Here is a 26,811-nt window from a genome sequence, read left to right on the forward strand (position 1 = left end):
TTTAAAACGAAGTTGCATCTAGAACACACAGGCAGATTTCCTCAGTATCTCATTTCTACACCTTGCTCCCTCAACACTGCACTCGGCATAGCAGCGATTACTCCTAAAGCTTAAAGAAATAAATCTCTTCCAACGCTGGTTCCCTGACTCTCCTCCTTCTTCACCTGTTCTACCTCTGAATGCCTTTTCTCTTTTGTTCAGAATTATTTTCTTCTACGGCTACCTCTGTGCCCTCTCTCCGGAAGTCAGTCCCTCTGGTCTCAGCTTCTCCATCCCGTTTACCTTGGTTCGGGGCCGGACGCTGAGCAGAGCAGGCAATGAATTCTACTTCAATAGAGGAACAAGAGGAAGGCACGTATATTTATATCTCAATATTTTCTTAGGCAACGCAGCTAAATTAACAAAAACACACATAAATAGTACGTCGTTTGGAAACAAGGATATTGCCAGTAGCATTGAAAAATGGTAGTTTTTCAGAAAAATAATTTCACAATATGTGAAAGGATCTGTTCAAATTCTTTCTGGTTCAGTAATCCCATTTTAGAAGTATCCCCCTAAGAGGAAAGTAAATGTCAGAATGCACAAAGATGTTTGAGGCAGTGCGCTGTAAAGTGAGCTAACAGAGGGGGTCATAAGTACCAAACCTGATACACAGTCAGAATCGTGATAGACGCTGTGTAGAGAATGCAGTCTTAGGATGTGAAAAATAACGTGCTCGCCCTGGGAGATGCAGACACACAAGGTTCAACAACCGAGGGAAGGAAGAGGCCACAGCCCAGTTTTCCCAACAGGAGTCACCATCCAAAAGAACCATTAGCAGGTTTGTTTTGATAAGGCTCATGGCTCCCGAGTCCCAGGGAGCAGCCTAGAGCATTGCTAGGTGGCCATCAGTGAGCTGTCACCTTGGAAACTGTCGTACAAAATGGTAGGTGAGGAACCAGGATTGACGATCAATGGTTCTCAGCTGTTTTCCTCCATCGGATGGAGGAGCATCGGAACAGTAGTTTCCAGGAAGGGAAAGTGGTGCTAATGGCCTGTTGACGAGAATCTTTCTAGGAAATGATCCAACTCATCCTTGGACATCTACCTGCGCCTCTCCTAACCCGTGGTTTCTGTCCCTGGAGGACAGCCCCGCAGGACGCTTGTCCAACCTGACCCAACAGCCAGCCTGGCTTAAAGACCATGAGGACTCCTTTCTGTTCCAGTAAAGAGGGAAGAGGCAGAGAGGCTGCAGGGCCCCTGGGCTTCCCCCATCACGCGCAGCCTCTTGCCCCTCAGAAATGCCGTTCTCCCTTCTGGGAAGCTCTGGCAGCCCCCTTCACAAACGCAGAAGTTGAGTGCTAGGTCTATACCCAGACACGTGCTTCCCAGACAGAGAAAAGGAAGCGATTTCACAGTGCTTCCTGACATCTGTGTGCCAGTCCGACCCCCTGTGCACGTGCCATACTGTCCTCGGACCCCAGTTCGCACATCCTGTCCTCTCTTCTCCTTTCAAGGCCCAGAGCCCCTCCCGCGTGAGAAGGGAAAGCAGGGGCATCCTGCATGGGGCCACCTGAGGCAACATGGAGTTTTACAGACCCCGGGGCGGGGGGGGGGGGTCACCCTTTTTCAAGCCAGCAAAGTGAGGGACACCATTCATTCTTTCCACTAAGACCTACTGAGCACAGCCGTGGAATGGGCACCACTGGACATGGACGATGTGGCGTTAGACACAAGGCCAAGTGTTTGGCCTCGTGGAGCTTACATTCTGGTGGGGAGAGAAAACATAAATAAACTACGTGGTGTTTCGTGTATCAGTAAGTGCTGTTTTACAAAGAAGGTGAAGGAGACAAGGGAAGAGCTGCCCTTCCAGGTGAGCTGGCCTGGCGAGGCCTCGCTGTTAGGGCAACACGGGTACAGACGAGAGGACGAACCATGCTGCTGGCTCAGGGACAGTCGAAGCAGAGGGAGGAGCCAGTGCAAAGGTCCTGATGCAAGGGTGTGCTGAGCATTTTCCAGGAAGGCCAAGATGGCTGCCATGCTCGACAGCATGCGGGGAAGCAATGGGAGACAAGCCAGAAAGTGCATCCGGGAGCCAGACAGCATAGCCATCGTGAGCACTCGGGCTTTTACTTTAATGGGACATGGAAAGTCATTCGGGGGAGCTTTGAGAGTTTCCATCATGCCCAACGACCCTACCATGTGAGGAGGCTTGGAGCAGGATAATGCACACATACAGTGATTCTAGAAAGCCTTTGACAATATGAATCAAGAACCTTGCAGGGGCGCCTGGGTGGCTCAGTAGGTTAACCGGCCCAGATCACAATCTCACAGTTCGTGGGTTCAAGCCCCCCATCGGGCTCTGTGCTGACAGCTCGGAGCCTGGAGCCTGCTTCGGATTCTGTGTCTCCCTCTCTCTCTGCCCCTCCCCTGCTCATGCTCTCTCTCTCTCTCTTTCTCTCTCTCTCTCAAAAATAAATAAATGTTGAAAAAAAAATTTAAAAAGAGCTTTACAACAGCCAAGGCCAACCATTAGTAAGAAAATAGAGTAACAGATCTTGTTTGTAAATAGAAAAAAAAATGGGGTACCTCGCAACAAGCCAAGCAAAAAATTGCAGAACTTACATAAACACATTTTCAAGCTCTAATGAGTAAGATAACACAAGATTCAAATAACACTACAATGTAAACCCTATTTTCAGACTCTCAGTATCATGAATGTTATTTATATATTTATTTTTCATGTATGTTATTTGTAGTTATTTATTTGTTCACTTTTTATGTGTCCAGAAGTTTGACATAGTTTTGATAAAAATGCTGAATTCATTTTTGTTGTGTTTACCAGCTAAGCTCATTCTCAAGCTTACATGAGGAGATAAGCCTATGAGGATGGTCAGAGAAATTTTGAAAGAACACTAAAGAACGCAAGCTCCATAATATGTGAACGTGGAGAATTTCAAAACCGTGGGAATCGTAAAGCCGAGGGAAAAAAGAGAACCCTGGGAATCAATCCACAATACTAGTTGGAAACTCCAGCACCCACCGCGCTGTCAGCAACTTATGAAGCTGTTACACAGAAAACAGACACAGATGGGGAATCGCTGGACGACATGCTGAGCAATGGATCTAAGTGACTTTCCCAGGACCCTCCACCATCAGCAACAGACACCATCTCTCCAAGCGTGCACAGAACATTCACCACAACAGACTATTTCCAGACTTTCCTGGGCTATAAAACAAACCTTAACAGGTACAAAATAATTTAAATCACACAATATGTTCTCCAACCATAATAGAATAAAAATGGAAATGAATGACAGAAAAGAACAGCAAAATCTTCCAACAAGTGGAAATCAAGCAACGTAGTAGACCCAAACGTATAAAGAGTGTCTACTGAAACTCTGCATCTCACATCATACCTAATAGTGAAATACCAAATATCTCTTCCCTAAGATTAGAAATGAAACAAGGATATATGTCCTCACCACTCTTAATAAGACCAGAAGTTCTAACCACTACAATAAGACAAGAACAACGACAGAAAAGGGCATAAAAATTAGAAAGGAAGAAATAAAACTGCCTCTATGTGTAGACGGCAGGATTGTTTACATAGCTAACCCCCCAAAATCTACCAAAAACAAACAAAAAGACCCTTTCTAGGACTAAAAAGTGAGTTCTGTCAGCTCAAGGGACCCCAGATCAACACACAAAAATCATCCATGTTTCTGTGTACTGACAGCAAACAAGTGGAAATAAAAATAAAAGCACATGTTATTTATAATTTCTTCAAAGAAAATGAAAGACTTTGGTATTAACCCAACAAAATTATATACACGATCTGCATGCTGGAAATTACAAAATGCAAATGAAAGAGATCAAAGAAGGCCCACGTACTTGAAGAGACACACTATTTGTGGGTTGGAAGACTCAGTGTAGTAAACATTTCAATTCTTTCTATATAGGTCTGTAGGTTTAACAAAATTGCTATCTAAATCTCAGCAAGGTTTCTGTAGACATAAACCAGCTTACTCTAAAATCTATATGGAAAGGGAAATGCTAAGCATGGGCAAAACCAGTTTTGAAAAAGAACACAGCAGCATCAATCACTCTTCCCAATGCCAAGACTTACCGCATAGCTACAGTAAATAAGTCTGCATGGTACTGTAGGGACAGACACAAAGACCAGGGGACGAAATAAGGAACCAGAAATAGAACCACACAAATAAGTCTAGTTAATGTTTGATAAAGGAGCAAAAACAAGTCAATGGGGAAGAATAGTCTTTTAAACAAATGGTATTGGAACATTGGACGCTCATAGGCAAAGCTAGAAATGAAAACAAAACTCTCAACCTAAGTCACATGTTTTACACAGAAAATATTCAGAATGGATCATGGATGTAAGTATAAAAGGTATAGAATTAGGGGCGCCTGGATGGCTCAGTCAGTGAAGTGTCTGACTCTTGATTTCAGCTCAGGTTATGATATCATGTTTCGTGAGTTCAAGCCCCACATCAGACTCTGCACTGACAGTGCAGAGCCTGCTTGAGGTTCTCTTTCTCCCTCTCTCTGCCCTTCCTGCTCATTCTCTCTCTCTCTCTCTCTCTTTCTCTGTGTGTGTCTCAATCAATAAACATTTTTTTTAAAAGGTACAACTACAAAACTTCTAGGAAAAAAGGGATAAGATCCTCAGGACCTACAACTAAGTAAAGATTTATTAGATTTGACACTAAAGGGGTACCTGGGTGGCTCAGTTGGTTGGGTGTCCTGCTCTTGATGTCAGCTCAGGTCTTGACCTCAGAGTGATGAATTCAAGCCCTGTGGTGGGCTCCACACTGGGCATGAAGCCTACTTAAAAAAAAAAAAAAAAGATTTGACACTAAAAACACAATTCATGAAAAGAAAAACTGATAAATCAGACTCATAAAAATGTCATACTTTTGCTTTGCAAAGGCTCCTGTTAAGAGGATAAAAATCCAAGCTATGGGCTGGGAGAAAATATTTTTAAACCACATATCCAACAAAGCACTAGTATCTAGACCATAGTTTAAAAACACCAAAAGTAACCAATAGGAAAATGGAAGAGCCTATGCAAAATCGACAGAAGACCCTATTAAAGATGGAAGACATTCCATCAGAGGACATACAAACAGCACGTAAGCACAGGAGGAGTAGCGCAACACCAGCAGCTAGAGAAAAACCAGCGTAAACCAGTGAGACATCACTACACATCTAACAGTACACCTGAAAGTAAAGACAAAATAGTGCTGGCATGAAGTGCTGCTGGCAATGTGGAGAGTGAAGTCATGTGGGCATTTCTGGGAACGCAAAACAGCACCTCCACACCAGAAGAGTAATTTGGCAGATTTGAAAATATGTATTAAAAATGGACTTACTGTACAACCCAGCACTTGTACTCATGGGCAGAGAAGTGAAAGCTTATTTTTAAGCAGAAACTTGTAGATAAGTGCTTACAGCAGCTTTATTCCTAATAGCCCAAACCTGAACACCACAAATGAATGGTTCAGCAAAGTGTGGTGCATTCTATGATAAAAAAGGAACAAACTATTGATGCAAGCAAAAACTTGGGTGAGCCATAAGAATTATGCTGAGTGAAAACAAAAGCCAGCCTCAAAAGGGCGCATACTACGTGATTCCATTTATATAATACTTGTGCAATCACATAGTTTTACAGGTAGAGATCAGGTTAATGGCTGCTTGGGGCTAGGGAATGATGTGTGTTGTGGGGTGGGGGGACCACAAAGCTCTAGTTAAGTACCTTGATTGTTGTGATAATAACATGAAGCTGCACATATGACAAAACTTCATACACACACCCATCTGTGCACAGAAGTAAATCAGATAAATGCATGATAACTAGTAAAATTTGAGTGAGTTCTGTGATTGTACAGTGCCAATTTCCTGAGTTTGGTGTGCTCTACAGTAATGGAAGACATTAGCATTGCTGGAGGCTGACTGTGGGAGACCATATGGTGGATCCTCAAAGTATTAAAAATAGGGGCGCCTGGGGGGTTCAGTGTTCAAGTCTTGGTTTTGGCTCAGGTCATGATCCCAGGGTCATGGGATCGAGCCCCTCCTTGGACTCCACACCCAGTGTGGAACCTGATTAAAATTCTCTCTCTCTCTCTCTCGTCTGCCCTCTCCCCTGCTTGTGCTCTCTTTCTGTCAGAAAATTATACATATATATATAGAACCATGATATGATCCAGAAATCCAGTTCTGGGAATATATCCAGAGGAAATGAAAACACTGACTCAAAAAAATATCTGTGCTCTGTGTTTGTGGCTGTTTACAGTAGCCAAGGCACGGAAGCAGACGGGCGCCCATGGATGGATGAATGGATGAAGAAGAGGTGGGGTGTATACACATGGAATAGTGCTCAGCCGTGAAAAACAAACACTGGAAAACAAAGCAAAACAAGGAAATCTATTTTCGACAACATGGGTAGACCTTGATAGCGTTATGCTGAATGAAATAAGTCAGACAGAGAAGGATGAATACTGTGTGACCCCATGTATACATGGAATCTAAAAGAACCAAACTCGGGGCGCCGGGGTGGCTCAGCCGGTTGAACGTCCAACTTCAGCTCGGGTCATGATCTCGCGGTCCGTGAGTTTGAGCCCCGCGTCGGGCTCTGTGCTGACGGCTCGGAGCCTGGAACCTGCTCTGGAGTCTGTGTCTCCCTCTCTCTCTGCCCCTTCCCCGCTCATGCTCTGTCTCTCTCTCTCCTTCAAAAATAAATAAAAACATTAAAAAAGTAAATAAACAGAAGAACTAAACTCAAAGAAACTCATGGACACATCTCTGTGGTCAGTGTGCCCTTTAGGCTTTGTGCACCACCTTTAACTTTGGAGATCTCTCCACAGGGCTCTAAGCTCACTGCAGGGGAGACGAGGTCCGGGTAAGCCTCGGTGTTTCACCCCCAGGGGCCTCAAATTCAGGCCGTGTAGTGGAGTGTGCTCAGATTGGATGACAGGGAACATTGCAAATGGTAGTAACCCTGTTTTCAATACTACAGTACACGGCTTCTTGAAGTCTCCACTTGCACGTTGGCCCGTGGTCCAGCCAGTCCTGGGGAAGAGACGCTCCCCTGTCCTGTCTGAGGCGGCCTCGTGTTTTGTTGTTCATGGGCCTGGACTGGTATGGCGAAGTACACTGGGGCTTTCCTCACACAGATGGCGGGGGTGGGGGGTGGTATTTTTAGAACAAGAGGGTGGTTTCCCAGGCAGCTGCCACTTGCTGACGGGACCCCATTTTCCTCCTCGGTAGCACAGAAGGTGGCCTTGGACATCAGCTTAAACCGTTTGACTCTTCCCTGGGCATCTCTACTCTTGGGAGCGGGGCTTCGGTGCCCATATTCCGAAGTGGCCTCATCTTCCTGGACAATATCCGCGTGACACCCCACTTCTGGAGCCTGAATCAGAGCTTTCGTGCTTCTCCCTGTCGCCTTTCCTGATCATCCTTGGTCGTGGAGAGACGGGAATTCCTGCGTCATCAGATCATGAGGGTTTAGGATATTATTATAGATAGGACCGTACGACAGTCACTAACTGTTCCCTGGCTCTCCCCAGGGTCACTTCAGGCTAATGAGCAGACCTATAGATGGAGATGAAGAGACAGGAGAAGATACTCTTTGTGGCCACCACCTACTGGCCAGATGTGCCACAGATTCCAGGCCCCTTCACGGGCTGTGCTAGATCTTGAAACACCACCACTCCCCAACCACCCCCCCCCCAAAAAAAAGAGAAAGAGGATTTTGAAAATCTTTCTATGTCAGCGTCAGGACCTGGGTTGGTAGAGGGCAGGAGACCATCGTGGGGGATGCACACCGGTGGGGACAACACATCAGACACAAAGTCTGCTGCCTGCAGTGTCGCCAAAGATTCTGGGAAAGAGTTTCCAAGAGCCTGAGGGGGGTTATTTCATACTCAGCTGGAGCTGCTCCTGAAACGTCAGGGCCCCCCTGCTCCGGCAGCCACGAGAGACCTACAGATAAGACCCCGCTGTCAAGGGAAGTTACCCATTGCCGCAGTGGCCCTCCCCATTCTTCTCGCAACCTCCCCCCTCCTGGGGACAAAATTTCTGGGAGGGCTGGAAGATTCAAAGTGTGAGAAGTCCCGCCTCCGCTGGTCTCAGAACCTTCACGCCCTAGTGTGTTCACAGTTTCATGAGTTCCCTTCTCTTGGTTCTCTTAAAGCTCTAGGGACTGTAGAGTCACAAGGCAGAAAGCCGTCAGGTGCCCGCCTCAGTGACCCTTGCCTGTCCAACCCCTTTTGCCCAAGACTACAGGGGTGAGCTCTCCAGATGCTCCCAAGCCCCCCTTTCCCCAGTTGCGTGTCCTTCCCAGAGGGGCTGGATGCCCCAGAGGACAGGAGCCTGGCGTGAAATCTTAGAGAGCCTGCGTTCTCTCGCTTGGGTAATAAGCAGGCAACAGCACACCAGGCTTCCTCTCGTGGCTTAAAATTGTAATGTCATCAGTAAAGAGGAGAGCTAGCGTTTGGCATCTGCCAAGAAAGTTCTGTCTTTCAGGAATCTGTCCTTGGAAAATCCATAATTGTCCATCTCTGTCCTGCTTAGCCTTTGTGCTGCGGGGGGGCTAGTGGCTCTTGATTTTAATCTGATGTCCCTGGATCACTTCTGAAAGTTTCGAATCTCCCAAACTATCTGAAAAACCCTCCTACCTTTGTGTGTTTGCATATTTGAGGGGGGAAAGTGTCTGTACCTTACAGCAAGATCCCAAGGAGCATGTGATAGTGAAGAGCCATCACGTTTTCTGCCAGCCTGCTGCTTAGCTGTCATGACTTATTGTTAAATCATCAGCCCATGGTTGGAACATTCCAGAGGCATCTGATCCTGCTGTTCGCCTCCGTCTTTGTCACACCATCTTGTTCTTTCTCAGACATTGCTTTTTTAAAAAGTCCATCCATTTATTTTGAGAGGGAGAGAGAGAGAGACAGAGAGACAGAAAGAGAGAGAGAGCTCACACACACGTGGGGAAGGGGAAGAGAGAGGGAATCCCAAGCAGGCTCTGTGCCGTCAGCACAGAGCCCGACGTGGGGCTCCATCCCCCGAACCACATGATCACGACCTGAGTCCACATCAAGAGCCGGACACTTAATTGACTAAGCCACCCAGGCGCCCCTCTCAGGCATTGCTTTGACTTAGCCACTCTCCTCTCTCTCTCCTGCTGACTGAAAGCTTACCCAGAACATGTACTTGTCCACACTTCTAGAGGGTGAAGCATCAAAGTGATTGCAAGATAGAACACGTATGGATGCATGCGGGTGTGACTTCTTTGGTACCCTGCCTTCTCCCACGCAGTCAACAAGGCAGACCTGGAGTCTGAGCCCTCAGACACTGCCCCTTCCAGCTTCCCGCTCCCCACAGACCCCAAACGTGAACCAATCAGCAGAGACAGGCCTGCGACCTGCTAGCCTAGTTAAGCTCCGGCTTGCCCCAACCCCTGAGCACACTGGGTATTCCTGGGCCACACTGGCTTCGGGAGAAGAAGTCATAAGGGGCTATACAGCCAGGCGGAAAGGGGCACCCTTTGGAAGCTGGATCTGAAATTGCTAGTGAGAGGATGTTCATTTGTCTTGCTCCTGGAATGACTGACTGAAGGCGACCCGGGTGTTCTGTTCTGTCTGACCTAAATGCCTTCTGAATCTCACCTCAGCAATCAGCCCACTGGCGGCGTTGGGTGGACACGGGCAGATTCCAACACGGAGAGAGATGTTTGCCGGGAAGACGCCAGTGCTGGTGCAAACCTTTCTCCCCAACGACTGAGGACTCTGCTAGTTACTCAGCCACCGCCCCCCAGTTCCATCCTCCGTCCCTTCTCTGCTGCTCCGTCCCCTGGGGAGCTGATTCCTGCAAGATCCGCCAACCTCTCTGGCTTCCACTTGGGCCCCATCAGTGAGAGGCAGCCAGGGGGCTCCAGGTGCAGGAAGGGTGACAGCGGGACTTTCGTACCCCCCCCCCATGGCTGGCCTCTGGGTGGCCTCAACCCTTCCACCCTGCCCACATCTCGGCTGACAATCCCTTTATGAAACCCCCTTCTTTTAACCACCAGGATGGATTCTATTTCCAGCCAGATACGAGGGCTCTCTTCCAAAATTTATTCCTGAACTCTGGCGTGCCAGGGGACAGAGCTGAGCCGTCCTGTGTGTGTCAAGGCCCTTCAGACCACCGCAGGGTCATTCGGAGCTGATGTCTCAGGCTAACACCGCAGTGTCTGGGTCATCTCATCAGCAGGGGTGGCTAGGGTGGGGCGGGTTTGCGCCCTCCTGAGTCCCCGGACCACACGCAGAGTTATCCGGTGTACGGTCGCACCGTCGTTTCTCACAGGTGCTTGTTGGTCTCCTCCTGTGGTCTGGGCGGGTCTGGGCAGAGCAGCCCCCACGCTGGCACGCTGGAAGGCGTGTCAATATCCGGAGCCGTGTCACAGGCCGGGTGTGTGACAGCAGGGATTCCCCCCTGCAAGAAACCGGGCACGGGATGCGGATCTCTGCGGGTTCACAACCCAAGCAACCGTCTCTGAGAACCGAAAGGTGTTAGAAAGCCTTCCCTACGGGGACCTTAGCCATAGGGCGAAGACACCTCACATTGTAAGGAGCATTTCTGATCGGTACACATACATCCGAGCACCTCGGTGAAGAAGAACATTTATATTCTCAGTACCTGTGGGGCTCAGGGCGGGGACGATGCCGACTGGCAGAGAACTTTCCTACTGCCTTTCTCATTTTTCTACAAAGTTCCTGCTGAACCTCAGTGCCCAAGCCTGGCTCCCCAGTCCACAGGGAGGGACCTGCTGTAGGACCTGAGCTGCCCCGAGCTGTCACTGGGATAACATCTTGTCTCCAGTCTCACATTGTGGCTGCTGCTTCCGGTCCTCGGTCAGTAGAAACTGGATCAGGGCTTGGGCGGAGCCGGGGCAGAGCCACCTGTGCCCGGACATCCCAGAGTCTGCTCCCAAGCCCACATCTCTCTGCTGGGAAGGATGGGCCTCAGCTTCTAACTCGGGACCAACAGGCATCGTGGGAACCCGTACCGAGCAGAACAGGTTCCCAGGAAAACAAAGGACTCTGGATCTCTTTTGCAAATACTGACACTTTTCTGTCTCTTTAAAACATCCATTTCTGCTGGGGCACCTGAGTGGCTCAGTTGGTAAAGCGTCCAACTCTTGGTTTTGGCTCAGATCATGATCCCACGGTTCATGAGTTCAAGCTCCAAGTCAGGCTCTGCACTAACAGTGCAGAGCCTGCTTGGGGTTCTCTCTCTCTCCTTCTCTCTTTGCCCTTCTCCTGCTCTCTCTCTCTCTCTCTCTCTCAAAGTAAATAAACATTAAACCAGGGCGCCTGGGTGGCTCAGTCGGTTGAGCGTCCGACTTCGGCTCAGGTCATGATCTCATGGCTCATGAGTTCGAGCCCCGCGTGGGGCTCTCTGCCGACGGCTCAGAGCCTGGAGCCTGCTTTGGATTCTGTGTCTCCCTCTCTCTGTGCCCTCCTTGACTCACTCTGTCTCTCTCTCTCTCTCTCAAAAATAAATAAACATTAAAAATTTAAAAATAAATAAACATTACAAAAACCCCATCCATTTCTGCTTTGATCTCTCAGAACATTGGCACACTTCTTAAAAGGACATCAAAGGAGGAAATTCGATTTCCAACCCACAGAAATCCTACTCTGCCCCAGCCCCACCGCAAGCCGCCACATCTGGGGCTGATCTCTTTGGAGAGAATTACTACACTTTGGAGCAGCTTCCAGTCCTGCCGACCGTAGGTGAGACCACAGCTTCTGCTGAGAAATCTGACTCTCGCGTTCGGTTGCAAACGCAGCGCTAGATCCGGAATAGGGAAGGAGGGAGAAACAGTGTCCCCGAGATGCCAGCGGACATCTCGTTTCCGTCCCCGTCCTTCCTGGCTTCTGTGTTGCCAGCAGGCAGGCAATCTGTCTCCAACAAAATAGTCTTAAAAAGAGAAGGTGGGAGAGGAGGAGACGAAGCCTGAAACTTCTTGAGAATTTGCCTACATGGTAATGAACTCCGGTAAAGGGGGCCACTATGCTTACACAACGCTGGGGTCTTGCAAAATGAGCACTTGTTTCCACGGGAGGCTGTTTGCCAATGAGGGAAGGAAGGAAGCAAAGGTGAATGAGGGAAGGAGGAGGGAAGGGGCCAGAAGTGGGGGTTAGGGGGAGGAAGGCAGAGGGAACAGGGGGGTGTTGGGTGGAGGTTACAACCTTTTTAGAAAGTGTGCAGACCTGTGATCTCTGCCTCTTCCGCCGCAGCTGCTGTGGGTGTTCGGTCCGGTGAGTTACCCTTTCTGTGCTCTCTCCCGTCTCCGGGAGGCACGCTCATGCTCACTCTTGCAGACAAGGCAGGTGCCGTCCGTCTCGCCTCGCCCCTGGGGCTGTGGGGGAAGGGCCAGGACTGGGGTGGGGTGAGCGGGAGGCTGGTCCCCACCGGGCAGGTGCGCTCCAGGGTCATTTCGACTGCTCCCTGCCTGGGTGATGGGCTAAAGGCCTGCCCCGCCCCTGTCAAGGCAGCGAAGTCTTTTCTGCTTGCTGTTGGGCCTGCGACAGGACAGCAGTTACTGTGGGGCAAACATTCTCCTGCTTCGGGCCCCTCTGTTGCTGCTGGAGGCCGGGATGAAAAGCGCCTTTACCCTAGGCTAGAGAGATGCCGGGCATAAGACAGGACCATTTCTGACCATTTCCTTGGATTGCAAACGAACCACGCCTGACTTGTTTCCATCCTTAGCTACCTGATATCTGATCGTATAAACAAGTCACGGCTGGAGGGCAGAGCCCACAGAGGAAACAGACACTCCCGGCCCGGCCTCTTTCTTCGTTTGGTTCCTCTGGGTCGGACTCTGTCTCTCTTGACACCGAAGGAGAATGGTCCAAGGTCGGGCCTGGGGTTAGGCGTTTTATCAGAATGGCAAGCATTTTCTTTGCAACTCAGCCCGAGCACTACAACTCCAGGTTGAAATTTGAACGTGAATTTCCAGCTCAGTTGTCGGCTGAAAAGTTTCCCCCAGGACCCCCAGGCTGCAGGGTTGGGTCACCGCGTGTGGGGCTGGATCCCCTTCCTCTGCACAAACACCAAGCTCCTCTCCAGCCTGTTGGTCTCCTTCCCCTGCTGGGGCAGATCCAAACTGTCCTTAGTTCTGGGGACCTCTATCCTCCAAGGGGAGGCAAGGACCTGAACAAGCAAAGGAGCCCACCCCTCTTCTTGCAGGGCCATCCAGGAAAGCATCCTTGGAAGCCTCTGCCAGAGGCATTCCGGAAGGGGGCTCTAGGTCCTGACTGTACAGCCCCAGCTACAGTCCCAGCAGAGGGATTATGTCATCAGGGAGTGATGAGGGGCGGAGGTCTTTGAATTGTACCACTGGGTAGGACACGTCCATATCTCCTTCCAGGGGACCAGTTACGTCTGCCCACTGGAAGCTCCCGTCTGTCGGGAGTTCGGCTGGCGCTCGGCTCTCCGGGCTCTCCTCTGCATGGGCCCTAACCCTGCAACCTGCCCAGCATCCCCCGCCTCTGCTCCTCCCTCTAGCATGAGAGAGCTGGGGTGCGCCCCGGTGGCAGGACTCTGTGCTGGGACCCAGCCGCGCTGGCAGCCGGGGACACGGGGCGTGCAGGGGGCCGGGGACCGTTGCTTGCACACAGCTCACGGTAAGTGGGAGGTTCAGCTAAGCCTTGTCGATAACTCGGGAAATGGAAAACCATGAACGGAAATCTGTGAGTCCAACCTTTACCGGGATCCTCTCGCTCAGTCTCCGTAACGACACTCATTCTACTGACGAGGCAGTGCGATTTAGATGCTGGAACTTTCCTGGGGGGATCGCTCTGCCGCTGGGTGCGAAGGTGGAGGCGTAGGCCGTCAGGAAAACGCGCAGTTGGCCAGCGACACGGCGGCCCCACGATGCTTCCCCTCTAGTTTATCGTTGTGGAGCCGGCAGCGGCAGCGGGTGTCGTCTGCTGGACAGTCATCGGCCCCCCACTGAGCCCTTCACCACGCCCCCTCCCCCCACCCTGGGCCGGAGCTCCATGCACCCTGCTGGCATCTTCCTTCCAAGTTTTGCATTCCGACTTGTAAGTTTGCATCTTGGAGCTGTACTCCTCTGATTCTGGCTCCAGGGAGAGGTTGGCCTTGGAAGAGTGATTTATTTCAGAAGCTTTGCACAGGCCCCAGGCTTCATCTCTAAGGCAGACGTAGTTCTAGCTTCTTCTCTCTGTTTTTCTAAGATCTTTCTGTGCTCCTGAGTCAAAGCATAAATCCCTCTGTCCCCACATTCCTTGTCTTCAGAACGCAGGGATGCTTTCCCCAAGGGTCTCTAGGTGGGGGTCACTGGTGGGGGCTCCCCTTAGGAGATGGATTCCACGCCACAAGCCCCCCACCCCCACCCCCAAACAGCCTCCCCCAGCACCACGTTCTGCTGGAAGACCACACGTCTGGCTGTGCTCTGACCCCTCCTGTTTGCAGAGCCCCATCCAAAGTCCGCCGTAGGAATGGTCCCCACCTCTGCAAAGGGCAGGTAGAGGTGGAACAGAAGGGTCGCTGGGTACCACGTGTGACGATGATGGGGACACGAAGGAGGTGGCCGTGGTGTGCTGGGAGCTGGGCTGGCAGGAGGCCAGGCACACCCCCGCAGGCACGTTGTACCCGCCACTGGCAAAAGAGGACCAGCCTGCGTTTGTCCGAGTGGCCCTGTGCAACGGGACACAGGACGCGAGCAGGTGGAGACCTCTGACTGCGGGCACAGCGCGTGAAGGTGGGTGATGGCAGGGCCCGGGTGGGGACTGACCACCCAGCTCTGAGAACCTTCTCCTCGCGGCCACCTCTGGGTCACCTCACTATTCACCACAGCTGTCCCTCCTTCCGAGCCACTCACCTGTTCTGCACGGACAGTGGTCAAGACAGCACCAGAGCTCACGTGAGGTTAGTCCGGGGTCGCCGAGGACTCTTGCAGACGTTCTGTGATTAGCTCGTATCTGCCATCGCAAAGGACAAAACACTGATGTTTTCATAGCTGTGAGTTGAGGGCGTAACACTAGGGAAATGATTGTGAAGCCATAGAATTACAGAATTGGAGTGATTTGAATCCGGGTCACCCTGCTTATGTTGCCTGCGACCCCGTCAGCACTTCTGAGGTCTCTCCCCACCACAGCTCTGCTCATCAAAATCCACCCCAGAATTGGAGGCGCTCTGGGTGGGGAAGACGCGGGTGCTGTTTTTGTCCCAGATTCAAATGGGACAGGGGGCGGGGGCAGGAGGAAAGTCAGAAAGACTCCGGGTCAGTCAAGGAAACCAGGCCACAAACGGTCAAGGACAGAGCTCCCTGAGGGTGGAGGTAAAAGAAAGTCTGAGTCTGACACAGGTCCCACAGCCTCCATAGAGCTTGTGACCAGATGGAGGCCGGTGGGACCTCTCCCCCCAGCCTCAGCCCCAGCCTGGCTCCTGCGGGACACCCCAATCCCTTGGGCTGAGAGTAGGGGAGTGGCCTTGTGGAGCCCGTGGCGAGAGCCACTGGACCAATGCCCGGCGTTAGGAGCGCATAAAGGTCTGTGGCTCGTTCTGGGACATGGAATCGGTCCCCCAATCAGCTGGGAGGGACCCAGGATTCAGGCCCACGTCCCCCACTTACCGACTGTCAAGTAGCAAACATCTTTGAAGGCCATTATCTAGGTCAGAGAAGGGGGATGATACCTGCTCCAACTTGCTCACAGAACTGGGACCCGTCGAACACTCCTCACTCATAAAGACCTTCCGTTAAGAGCAAAGTCTGGGAAGAAGTCACAGGGCACACTCCAGATTGCAGGTTTGGGACGGTCTCCATTGGAGGGTGGGTCTGGGGCTTAGGCTTCTTCCTTATTCTCAGCCCCACTTTTCCGGCAAGACCCCGTGATGTGTCTGGACAATCCCTTCCTAGACTGTCCCCTCCTCACCTCCCTTTACCCCTTCTCTCCTGCCTCCTCTGTAGCATTCTTGCTTCGTTTTTTGTGAAGATGAGCAGAACTCAGATTTTCTCCCTTTTGACCTCACAGGCCTGGGTGTCCCCTAGCACTGGATGGACCTGAACCCTTCACCTGTGGCTCCCACGGCCCCTCATCAGGACTCCAAAGTGCCTTCTAAGCCAGAGATTCAATCCTGCCTGCATTTGGGGCAACACCCAGCTCCCAAAGGAGCCAGAGTTGGTGAAATTCTCCCCCCATTCTGACACCCTGGTCCAGACCCCAGATTTTCGTCTCTTCCCAAAGATCTTTGGGGATCCCGGCACCGTCCCCTTGGAGGGATGTGACAACTCCTGAAGATGGAACCAGGAATAAATTGAAATGGGCCCACGTCTGCGGGAAATGTGGGCGTGTACAACAGACAAAGTGAAAGAAAATGTGGGTGTTTCGTTTCGATTCTAAGGGTCTCGGGAAGAAACCAGCCTTTAAAAAATTTCCTTTTAAAACATCTTCTTAAATTACAAACGTGAAACACAGTAGACAAGGGGTGGTATACAAAAATGAAAAGAAAAACCAGCCAAGGTTCTAATATTCAGAAGTTAACTGCTATTAATATTTATGAAATATAAATTGTTTTTATGAATGTATGATTACATTTGAGTTTTTATGAATATATGATTACGTTTGAGTGACGGCATACTTTTGAGTTTATTGTACTGTAAACCACATCTTACTTCACACTGCTTTTTAAATACAACAATACAAGATTAGCAGATATTTTGCAGATGTACGTGTTTGGACCTAACTGTCCCATCAAGACGGAGAATCCTGATCCACAAATGTCCTTTGTCATGCTGCATGTCCTGACTGGGTTTGGGTTTGTGTGGAGTAAAGGGAAAGAAGAAAGTACCTGTGCCCGGTGGTGACCCAATCCCTCAAGCCCCCTCAACGTCAGTAATCCTAAAGTCCCAAAAAACATTTGAGTAGGTGGTTGCTTCTAGAGATTAGTAACTAGGTTTTGAATCTGGATGAATACGGGGAGAAGAAAATTGGACCAAATATATATATTTGGTGTATATATATATATGTGCTTGTGTGTGTGTGTGTGTGTGTGTGTGTGTGTGTGTATATATATATATATATATATATATATATATATATATGTTCCAGATTAGATATCTATGTCGATAGGTAATTTACTGAACCCGTATTATGTGTCTCGCGTTAGCTCCTTATAAGTAAAGCTTCAGAAGGTATTTTTGGTATTTTCACTGTGATCGCATTAGGTTTATATTGAAATAACAGGTTACTTTTAGGAGAATTTGACATTTTTACAGCATAATCTTCTGGCCCAAGAACAAGCTACATCACACCATTTATTCTGTCTTTGTCTACATCTGTCAGTAGAGTCCAAACTTTTCTTTTAAGTTCTATGGATTGCTTGTCAATTTTATTTTTAGACTGTTTTAAACGGCTGGAGCCATTGTATAGAATTTTTAGCCCATCATATTTCCCAGATGTTTATTTTAGTACGTAGATCTAACGCTGTCACATACGCTTCTCCAATCTCTGGGTACACGGTCATACCGCGGATGAGACAGTCCTGCTTCCCTTTGCTAATATATACAGGATGTGCTTCTTTCTCTCCCCAGAAACACCTGCCAGCCTTTCCAGAACAATGTTAGGTACCCAGGAGGATAATAGCCATCTTGCTTTGTTCCCAAACTTAACTGCTGTGCTGTGTGAGTTTCACCATTAACTGTGAAGCTGGCTTTTAATTTAAGATATAAGTATTTATAACATCAACAAATTACCCTCAGCAATTTTTATTTGCTGTTTAATCAGAAGTAGATGTTGAATTTTTAAAATATCTCTCTGTTACCCTTTACCTTAATATGGTGAATGACTTTAATAGACCCTCCTCTAATGAATAATTCTCGCAACTCTACCTGCCTGTGATGTATATCGATATCCTGCTGAATTCCATTTGATGGCATCTTATGTAAGACTTTTGCACAGATATTTAGAAAGCGTTGATATCAATGCTGTGCTGGTTTCTTACGTAGCATATTGACTATCAACTATTCTCGAGTCGAGTCTGCAATATCAATTGTATTTTCTTCTTTCTTTGACCTCAAAGTGATTTAAAGCAGGATTTAATTTTTTGATTTTTTTATTTGCGAGAGAGAGAACTCACGTGAGCAGGGGAAAGGGGCGGGGGGAGGGAAGAGAGAGAGAGAGAGAGAGAGAGAGAGAGAGAGAATCTTAAGCAGGCTCCACGCTCAGCACAGAGCCTGACATAGGGCTTGATCCCACCACCCCGAGATCATGACCTGAGCAGAAATCAGGAGCCCGATGCTCAATCGACGGAGCCACCCACGCATTGCTAAAGCGGAATTTTTACCTTATGAAAGGATTTTTCTCCTGATTTTCTGATTTTTAAAATAACTATTTATAATTTTTAATTCATAAAATTTTATAATTTTTAAAGATTTCTTTTGGGACGGAAAGCATGATCAGTTTTTGTAGATCGTCGGCAAGTACCTAACAGAAAGCGAGCTCCCAGGATCGAGCGTTTTAGGGACTCTTTTCCCGTCCTGTTGCTCGGATCGCACGCATCCGTATCTTTATCTGCCTGATGTGCGGTGGGACCACAGGCTTCTCACTGCACTGAAGTCTGTGTCTATTTCCTGCTTTCCACGGGTCAGTGTGTAGATGCCGCGGCCTTGAACTCTAGAGGTTCCTGAGCTTAGAGCTTTCCCATCCGCGGCTGGCTTTTCTGTTGGCCCCCGGACCTCCTGCCTTGACGAGCCTCCGTGGTTCCTCCGTTTCTAACCTTCCCAGCAGCTTTTCTTGACGCGTGTCCTTCGCACGTCCTGTATAGACTGTAAGGTTGAGCTTTGGTTTTGCACCAAATACAGAATTCTTCTCTTCGTCGTAGGACACGCTTGTTCTACATTATATTTTCTCTTCCTAATGCTCCCTTTGCTGTTTTGTTGTGTTGCGTTTTCCTTCCTCTTCAGTTTGCAGCTCAGATGCAGAGTTTCTCGCTCGGGGCTCACTCCCAGCGTTGGCCCTGCCGGCTTTCTTTCTTTATAGCCTGTGTCTTTCGTTTCTCCCCCTTCCCCAGCCTGCAGCCATTCTAACGTATTTGGGGCTGCTCCCTTCACTTACACGTAGTGTTTTCTGTGAACCTAAATTTTTCGTTTACATGACGTGCGGCACCGTGTTTCACTCGGTGCTCTTTGCTGATCTGTCCATTTGCTGTGTGTACGTCTAGTCCACCGCTCCCAGCTTCTGCGCTTCGCCCCACCCACTTTCTTCACCCAATCCCCCAGCGAGGGACACCTACGTTACCCCCAACTTGTCACTGCTGCAAACGCCGACAAATGCCGGCAACTTCCCTGCTTCCTGTCCTGCCTTGGGCCATGTGAGAATTTCTCTGGATACAAACCCAGGAGTGGAACTCAGGCAATAAGACAGGCTGGATGGGCCTCCGAACTGCGACTGCTCCCAACAGCACATGAGCATTCCCCAGCCCGACATCCCAGGCAACGCGTGGCATTATTGAGTGTTTTAATTTTGCCAACCCAATGGACATAAAGAGAGATCTCATATGTTTTTGTTTCCATTTTTCTAATTATCAGTAAGGATTTCACACATGCTCATTGGCCTTTTGGGCTTCCTCTTCTGTGAAATAACTGTTTGCCCATTTCCATAATATTATTTTTTCTTTTTCTCTCTTTCTTTCTTTAATTTAATTTTAGAGACAGAGAGAGGGAGAGTGCAAGCGGGAGAGGGAAAGAGAGAAAATCTTAAGCAGGCTCCATGCTAGGGACTGAGCCCAAGGCTGGGCTTGGTCCCATGACCCCAGGATCATGACCTGAGCTGAAATCAAGAGTTGGACGCTCAACCGACTGAGCCACCGAGGTGCCCCATTTTTGTCTTTTTCTACTTGATATCCTTGAGCTACTACTTTCTTTAAATAAGTCCTCTGCTTGTTCTAGACTTTGCAAATATTACCTCCCATTCTGTCAGCTTTGTCCACACGGTCTTTTACTGAGGAGGATTTTTTTGTTTTTATGCAGAGTCATTAATTTTTCATCCTTTAATTTGTGTTTGTTTATGAAGTCCTTTCCAAGCCTGAAGTCGCAATGAAAACCTCTTAGATGATCTTCCCTTGAATTTATAGTTTGGCTTTTTATGGGTTAGGTCTTTTAGAACCCACCTTTACATTTGATATTAGGTATAGGTCCAATTTTTTTTCTCCTGAGAGTAAGCCAGTTTTCCCAACGTTATGTACTAAAGAGGCCGTGCATTCCCATTATTTTGTGGTGTCAATTTTCAGTTTCTATACATGCATGGGGCCTACTCATGATCTTTTCATTTTGTTCCATTGTTTTGTTTGATTTTGCACATATATTATACTGATTTTATTACTCTAGACTTTAAAAATTTTTTTTTTAATGTTTATTTATTTTTGACACAGAGAGAGAGAGAGAGAGAGCATGAGTGGGGAAGGGGCAGAAGGCGAGGGAGACACAGAATCCAAAGCAGGCTCCAGGCTCCCAGCTGTCAGCACAGAGCCTGATGCAGGGCTTGAACTCATGGACCACGAGATCATGACATGAGCCGAAGTTGGATGCTTAACCGACTGAGCCACCCAGGCGCCCCCTACTCTAGACTGTTAATATATGTTAATATCTATTGACATAAGACCCTCCTTGTTCTTCTTTATCAAAGTTAATTTGGGGTCACAAATTTTTATCCAAGTATTTTATAGATTTTTATTATTCTATAAAAATTATAGAGTAAGTAATATTAAGTATACTGAATTGCTCAAACTATCTAGATGGGATTTTTAATGGATTTTACTGTATTTATAGATTAGTTGGAGAGAAGCAGGGGTGGTGAGCCCTCCCACATCCCCATTCGGCTCAGCTGCCTGGCGTGTTTGGTAAATAGAACAAGTCAGCTAACTCTTAGTACCTGCCAGGGTAGCTTTTCACCTGCAGAGGATTTCTTCCCTTGGGGGGAGATCCCCTGAAGCATCCTTAATGGTTGTTCACTGTCCTTAGAGCCATACCAACTCTCCAGCCCTGTCACATAATCACAGGAAACGTGGTCACCTTCTCTGTCCCACAGGATATCATACTGGTCCACAGAGGCCCAGCAGTTGGCCTCAGAGGCCACAGAGGAGTGGTCCCTGACACCGTGTGGAAAACAACTGGGAGCCACAGTTCACAAACCTGGACAATTACAGGAGAGAGAGACATGGTAGACCAGACCAGAGAGGAAGTGGTGTCATGGAGACGCTAGAGACACCTGGGCTTGAGATAAGTGTGCAAACAGGAGGAGAAAGAGAGATTCATGACCCTCAGGAGTGTCCCTCACATGAGGGTTAGATCCCCCCTCAGATCTCCCCAGTGACCCCCCAGGCACATGTCTGGTGATGTCACCATATTGCCTACATTCACCCTCCTGGGGAAATCAGGGTTTCTGAAATGATTTCCAATATCTGGGGGTCATATGTTCCTAAGCAAGGAGGTATGATTCTGCCCCTTCTACAGAAATACACTCAAAACTGACTCTTATTTTGTGTAGTGGATGCTGTGATGCACCCCCCCCCAACCCCCCAGCTCCTGTGTCAGAATGCGGGATCTGTTCCCCCCATTGTTGAGATTTCTACTGACAGAGTAGCTGGCTCAGTCATCAGCCTCTTGGCAAAGTGCCTTGGCCATGTCATACAGGATCACCATCCTTTCCCATAGCAGTGCCTCCAATGGCTGGCCAACAGGGGGGGCAAGAGCAGGGCTCTTTCACACCAACTTAGGACCACTCTGAGAGACCGTCCCGGCCTCGAGCTGTCTGTGGGGCTGACTGAGACCTTCATGGAGATGCTTCCAAGCCCGGCTTCAGCTCCTGCCTCTGCACAAGCTTGCTCCCTTCCATGGAAGTTCTTCACCCTGAGACCACTCCTTAATAAATTTCCTACATGCCCATTTCCACGTCAGGGTCTGCTGCCCAGGAGACCCAAGCTGTGATATCTGGTACTCATCTGAGATTCCCCATGTCTAGAGTAATCACTGTCCCTCCCGACCTCTCCCCAAAGACCCCTCCCAGAGCAGGGGAAGCTTGTCTCTTTTGTGACTGTGGTGTCAGGGGATGCCACATGTTCCTGGTGCAGAACAGCAGAGAGAAGTTCCAGGAAGGGGCACCCCATATTTCCAGAGGGTGAGCCGTCGATCCCTGTTGAGAGGCAGAATGATGCTGCATATCCCACCACCCCATTTTTAGCGGGTGGGTAAATATCACCATGAGAAGTACACTTCCATTCATTCATCTCAACGAGCAATTCCCAGACCAGAGTCAGTGCCCCCAGCGGGGGGTCATGAGAACATTTCAGCGAGGACCCAGAGACCGGTTCTACAGATTGCAATTAGCTACTCGGTGTGGCGGGCCCGGGAGAGGCTAGCTCCTTCGTGCTACTGCTGTTACATATGGTGACGGGAAGAAGGGTGTTGAAGGCACAGGAAGATCACCATGTGGAATCTGTGGACATCCAGGACTCTGGATGGTTGTAGAGAGAAAGGATCGCTCTGGTGCAGGGTCAGGGCCACGCAGTGTTGCATGTGAGGAGCTGGCTGCTGACCTACTGTAACCGTAGGGACGGGATGTTTATGGAAGCAGCAGGGGCCTCCTCCAACGGCTCCTTTGTCTCTGCCATGACCAGGGCCTCATTCTGTCATAGCCCTCAGGGCTCCCAGAATCCAGAATGACACGGGTGACATGGCAAGACCTACAGAGTCCCTCCCACCATCCTGGATCAGGAACTGGTCACTCTGGGGAACATGGCCACATCTTTTGGAGGAAGGGCATCCTTCACCCTGTCTCTGACCACAGAACATTCTAGAACTACCTCCTGTGAGGTTGACCGTGGCCCCAAGACCCAATGCGGTGAAGCAGTTGTTCGGGGAGGTCATCAAGAGGACGTGATCACTGGTTGACCCAGTGATCTGGGGGCTGGGGGGTGGGGGGGGTGGGGGTGGGGAGTGATGGCTCTTCTGAGACCGAGCAGGAGGTAGAGAAAATCAGCAACATTACCTCCCACCTGGCCCCTGGCAGTGCCTGTCTGGTGCTCGGCGGGGGGGGGGGGGGGGGGGGGGGGGGGGGAGGTCAAGGTACTCACTCGCTCGCAGATTGGATAACTCTGTCTTGTGGGGGGCTTGTCCAGGGAGCAGCACTTCCCTGGAAATCTGCAGAGGAAATACAACAAATTCTTAGGGAATCGGGAGTGGGACAGGACATCTACAGCCTGTCTTTCAAGGCCCCAATGAGGGCACATTCACTGCAGGAATGAAAGCCAAGATCCTCCAGCCCAGCCCAGCTCCCGGTGTGGGACCCTGACACCCATGCCGAGTCCAGTCCTGGGACAGGTGACTTATCACGTTGGGCAAACATCACTGATCTGGGAAGTCCGACAAATCCTGGGAACGGGTGGTGGGCTGTGGGAAGACATGAGACACAGAGAGGGAGCTCAGAAAGCCAAGACACCTTCCCCATCGGCTATGCAGAGTCCCATAAAAATCATGCGGAAACAAATGTGGTTCGACCTCATTGCTGCAGGGCCCCCCCACCTAGACAGACAGACGCACAGCCTAACGCTGTGTTGCTCAGCCTGTGGGAAGCCTTCCACCTCAGCCCTGCCCCTCTGCCCCTTCCTTCCCTGCACCTCCCAGACAGGGCTGCCACTGGAGTTACAAGTGTCCGTGAAAAGTACAGGTTGGGCATCGAGGTAGAGACAGCAGAAGGGGACGGTGCCCCTGGACTTTCGTCCCTGCTCTGGAAGGGGCAGAAGCCCGATATGTCCCAGAGAGCAACATCTCCAAGCAGTGGGCACAGTCCTCCTCCCAGTCGAGCTTCTCTCTAAGGAACAGCACACGATGGAGAGAATTTCCTACCGGTCAAGGGTGGGGTGAGAATACGTCCCAGCGACCCACTCTGCCATGGCTCAGACGCCCGCCGTGACTGGGCAACGTGCCTGTTTGGGGCAGAGGAGAACCCTCCCACCAGTCCACTGTCTCCAGGAATGTGGTGCCACTGAGTCCTGTGGAGAACGGAGGTCTTCCGGGTGCCCCTGCCCTATCCCTGTGCTGGCCCCTGTAGCCTGTATGGAGGGAGTGGGGAAATGCCTGCTGACGCCTGGTACCCAGATGATCTAGTTGAGACAATCCGTCCACAAGGACTGTGGTCACTATTCAGCCCAACACTGACACCGTCTGGATAAAAACAGGAACATAACATCCGGGGGTGCTGAGCTCGGAGCGGTCTGGCTGGTGATCGCTGGCCATTAGCCCTCTGCCCAGACAGTTGGACTGTCCTCAAGGGATGAACCCCGTGGCTTGGACAATGAGAAGCCACGGGGTGCTTAATCATGAGTGGACCCTTAGGGGATCAGGACACGAGAAGAAATTTGAGTTTGCCTCCAAGAGCCTGAGGTGGACCTCCCTGTCTTCCATGTCCCGGTTCGTAAGGCTCTGACACCCCTGGCAATCAGGGAGGTGATGCCCTGGCTTGGGAACGAGCCCTCGCAACTGACCTTTTAGTACATACGGCATACCGGATGCGTAGAAAGAACAGCCACCGTGGGACCCAGGTGGGGTGGCATATTGCCAAGGATGCTGACTGCCCTCGAGACGCGATGACCTGGTAAGTGCAGTAACAGCATGTTGTGTGCGTTCTGGACGACACCTAAGGCAACTGCCAGAGGAGTCTGGGGCCATCCACCAGAGCTCCCAACCTGCCAAGGATGGGCAGATTGATCATACCGGCCCCTCCCTCGGAATGAGTGTTCCAGGTATGCCTTGCTTCGTGAGGACAGCGCACCGGGCTTCACCCGAACTTTCTCATCTCCCTGCAAACCAGGCCATCGGGGGGTTAGAGCAGCTGAGTACCATGCGTGGAGGCCTCTCTCAAATAGACAGTGATGGGGGAGCACATTTAAAGGTCATGATGTGCAAGACCGGGCAAAGGAACGCGACATTGAATGGAGGCTCCGTCTCCCCTATAATCCACAAGCAGCAGGGTTAATGGAAAGGAAGAATGGAATAGTAAAGCGGCAGATTAAATCGCCAACAAGTAAAGCCACCTTGGTTGGATGGACTCAAGTACGGGACCCTTGCTGAGGCACCCAACACCGTAAAGGTATGGAAGTTGCAGGAAACAGCCATTGCCCCAACTCTGAGAATCAATGAGCTATGCTGCCGAGAACAGCAAGCCCCCCCACACCCAGGAAAGGAGTCATCTGCTGGAATTTGCAATCGGCCCTCCTGCTGGGAGGGGAGCGTCACTTCCCACCCCCAGGGTGAGGGGGAACCACTCAGTCTCCCTGGGGTTCCATCGTCCTGCTAGGAGCTGGGCCAGTTGAAATGCCCCCTACCTAGAATGGAACATGCACCATTGGAAGACAGGACAAGGTGGGGGTCCTGGCACATCCCGCCCCCAGTCCGTGCCTGACAGTGCTGCCCACCCCAACCAGGCGACAGGCATGGTATATACAAGCAGGGCAAGTTCCTAACACCGCCAGCCTCCCTCTCCTCGAGGCCGATGTCGGAGCAGTGTTCTGTTTACCACTGATACGATCATTTGCCCACCATCTTCGTTCCCTCCATTGGCCTGGAGGACACTATTGCACACTTAGGAGCCCTTCCTAAATTCACCCAGCAAATCTTAAATGCTAAGCAGCAAAGCCTGTCCTTACTGGCCACAGAAAGGACTCTAATGAGAAAGGCTGTCCTCCAGAGAAGGACGGACACTATTACTGTGTCACAAGGAGGCGCCTGTGCCATTATCCAAGCAGAGTGCTGTGTTTATACCTGGTGAGTGTGCTAACTTCGCCTCTTCCCTGAATCACACGAGGATACAAATGAACACCCTCAGTGACCTGACCCCCAGGCTGGGGGACTCGAGAAATCAGTGGTTCAGATCATGGGGCTCTTGGTGGAAAAAGTTGTCACTGACTGTCTCCATCAGTGTTTTCTCTTCCAGGTGTCTGTATTCTCGCTGAGGCATCTGCCTGCCACGGAGCCAGAGGGGACACCTCCAGGCTGGTGAAACCCCTTGCTGACGGCTCAGGGCCCCCTTGTAGAAGGAGGGGTGGCGTGAGATGATAAACGCTGGTCATGAGGGGTAGTGTTGGACAATGTCATCAGACAGATGTGATGTTGGTTGACCCGTGAGCTGGACCCAGGCAGTCGAGGCTCCTCACCTCCTCTGTCCTGGGAATGTGGGTTCTGCTTGCCTTCCCTGCTCCCAGGGACTGCCCTAGGACACAGTCTTGACATGGTGACGTGCACTGGGAGCATCTGCCGGTATATGGGACTGAACCCCATCAAGGCATCTGTATAAACTTCTAAGATTCTGTGGGGCAGGTGCAGGGATCGCCTCGTCTTCCAGATGCCCTCGTAGGTAAGTTTTCCTTGCTTATTAAACCTGCCCCCTACCAACCTGGAGTGGCTGCCTCTTTCCTGGATCCCCCACCCCCTCGCCCTCAGCACATGGAGCCGGTTTCAGATGACGCTCCACAAGCTCCCAAAGAGGTCGTGAATCAACAACAGTGACCCTCTTTGTCACCGGCTGTCTGATCCTGAGCCACGAGCTACAGGCCACGGACACATAATTTCCACCCTCGTAGCTCAGAGCTCCGGCTCATTCCAGGGCACGTGGAGGTCCCTGTGCCGGGTTACCTGGGCACGGGACGCTCCAGACAGGATCTCTCCCATAGCGATTCTCAAAAAGCTTTGGTGGCTGTGCCTCCTGTGTCACTGGGTCTCAAGACACAGAACCAGCAGGCAACGTA

The 26,811-nt window shown here is 50.2% G+C and overlaps 1 long non-coding RNA gene across 1 annotated transcript; it reads left to right on the forward strand.

The window, feature by feature from the left end:
- Window positions 1-12,212: 12,212 nt before the first annotated feature.
- On the forward strand, window positions 12,213-16,596 carry LOC147572232 (uncharacterized). Its single transcript, XR_015245971.1, has 2 exons — window positions 12,213-12,305; window positions 16,047-16,596. It is a non-coding gene; the product is annotated as an uncharacterized LOC147572232 (long non-coding RNA).
- The last annotated feature ends 10,215 nt before the right edge of the window (window positions 16,597-26,811 follow it).

Source organism: Puma concolor, chromosome E4, assembly GCF_028749965.1.
Source record: "Puma concolor isolate L17-30 chromosome E4, mPumCon1.1.hap2, whole genome shotgun sequence".
NCBI classification, from domain to species: Eukaryota; Metazoa; Chordata; class Mammalia; order Carnivora; family Felidae; genus Puma; species Puma concolor.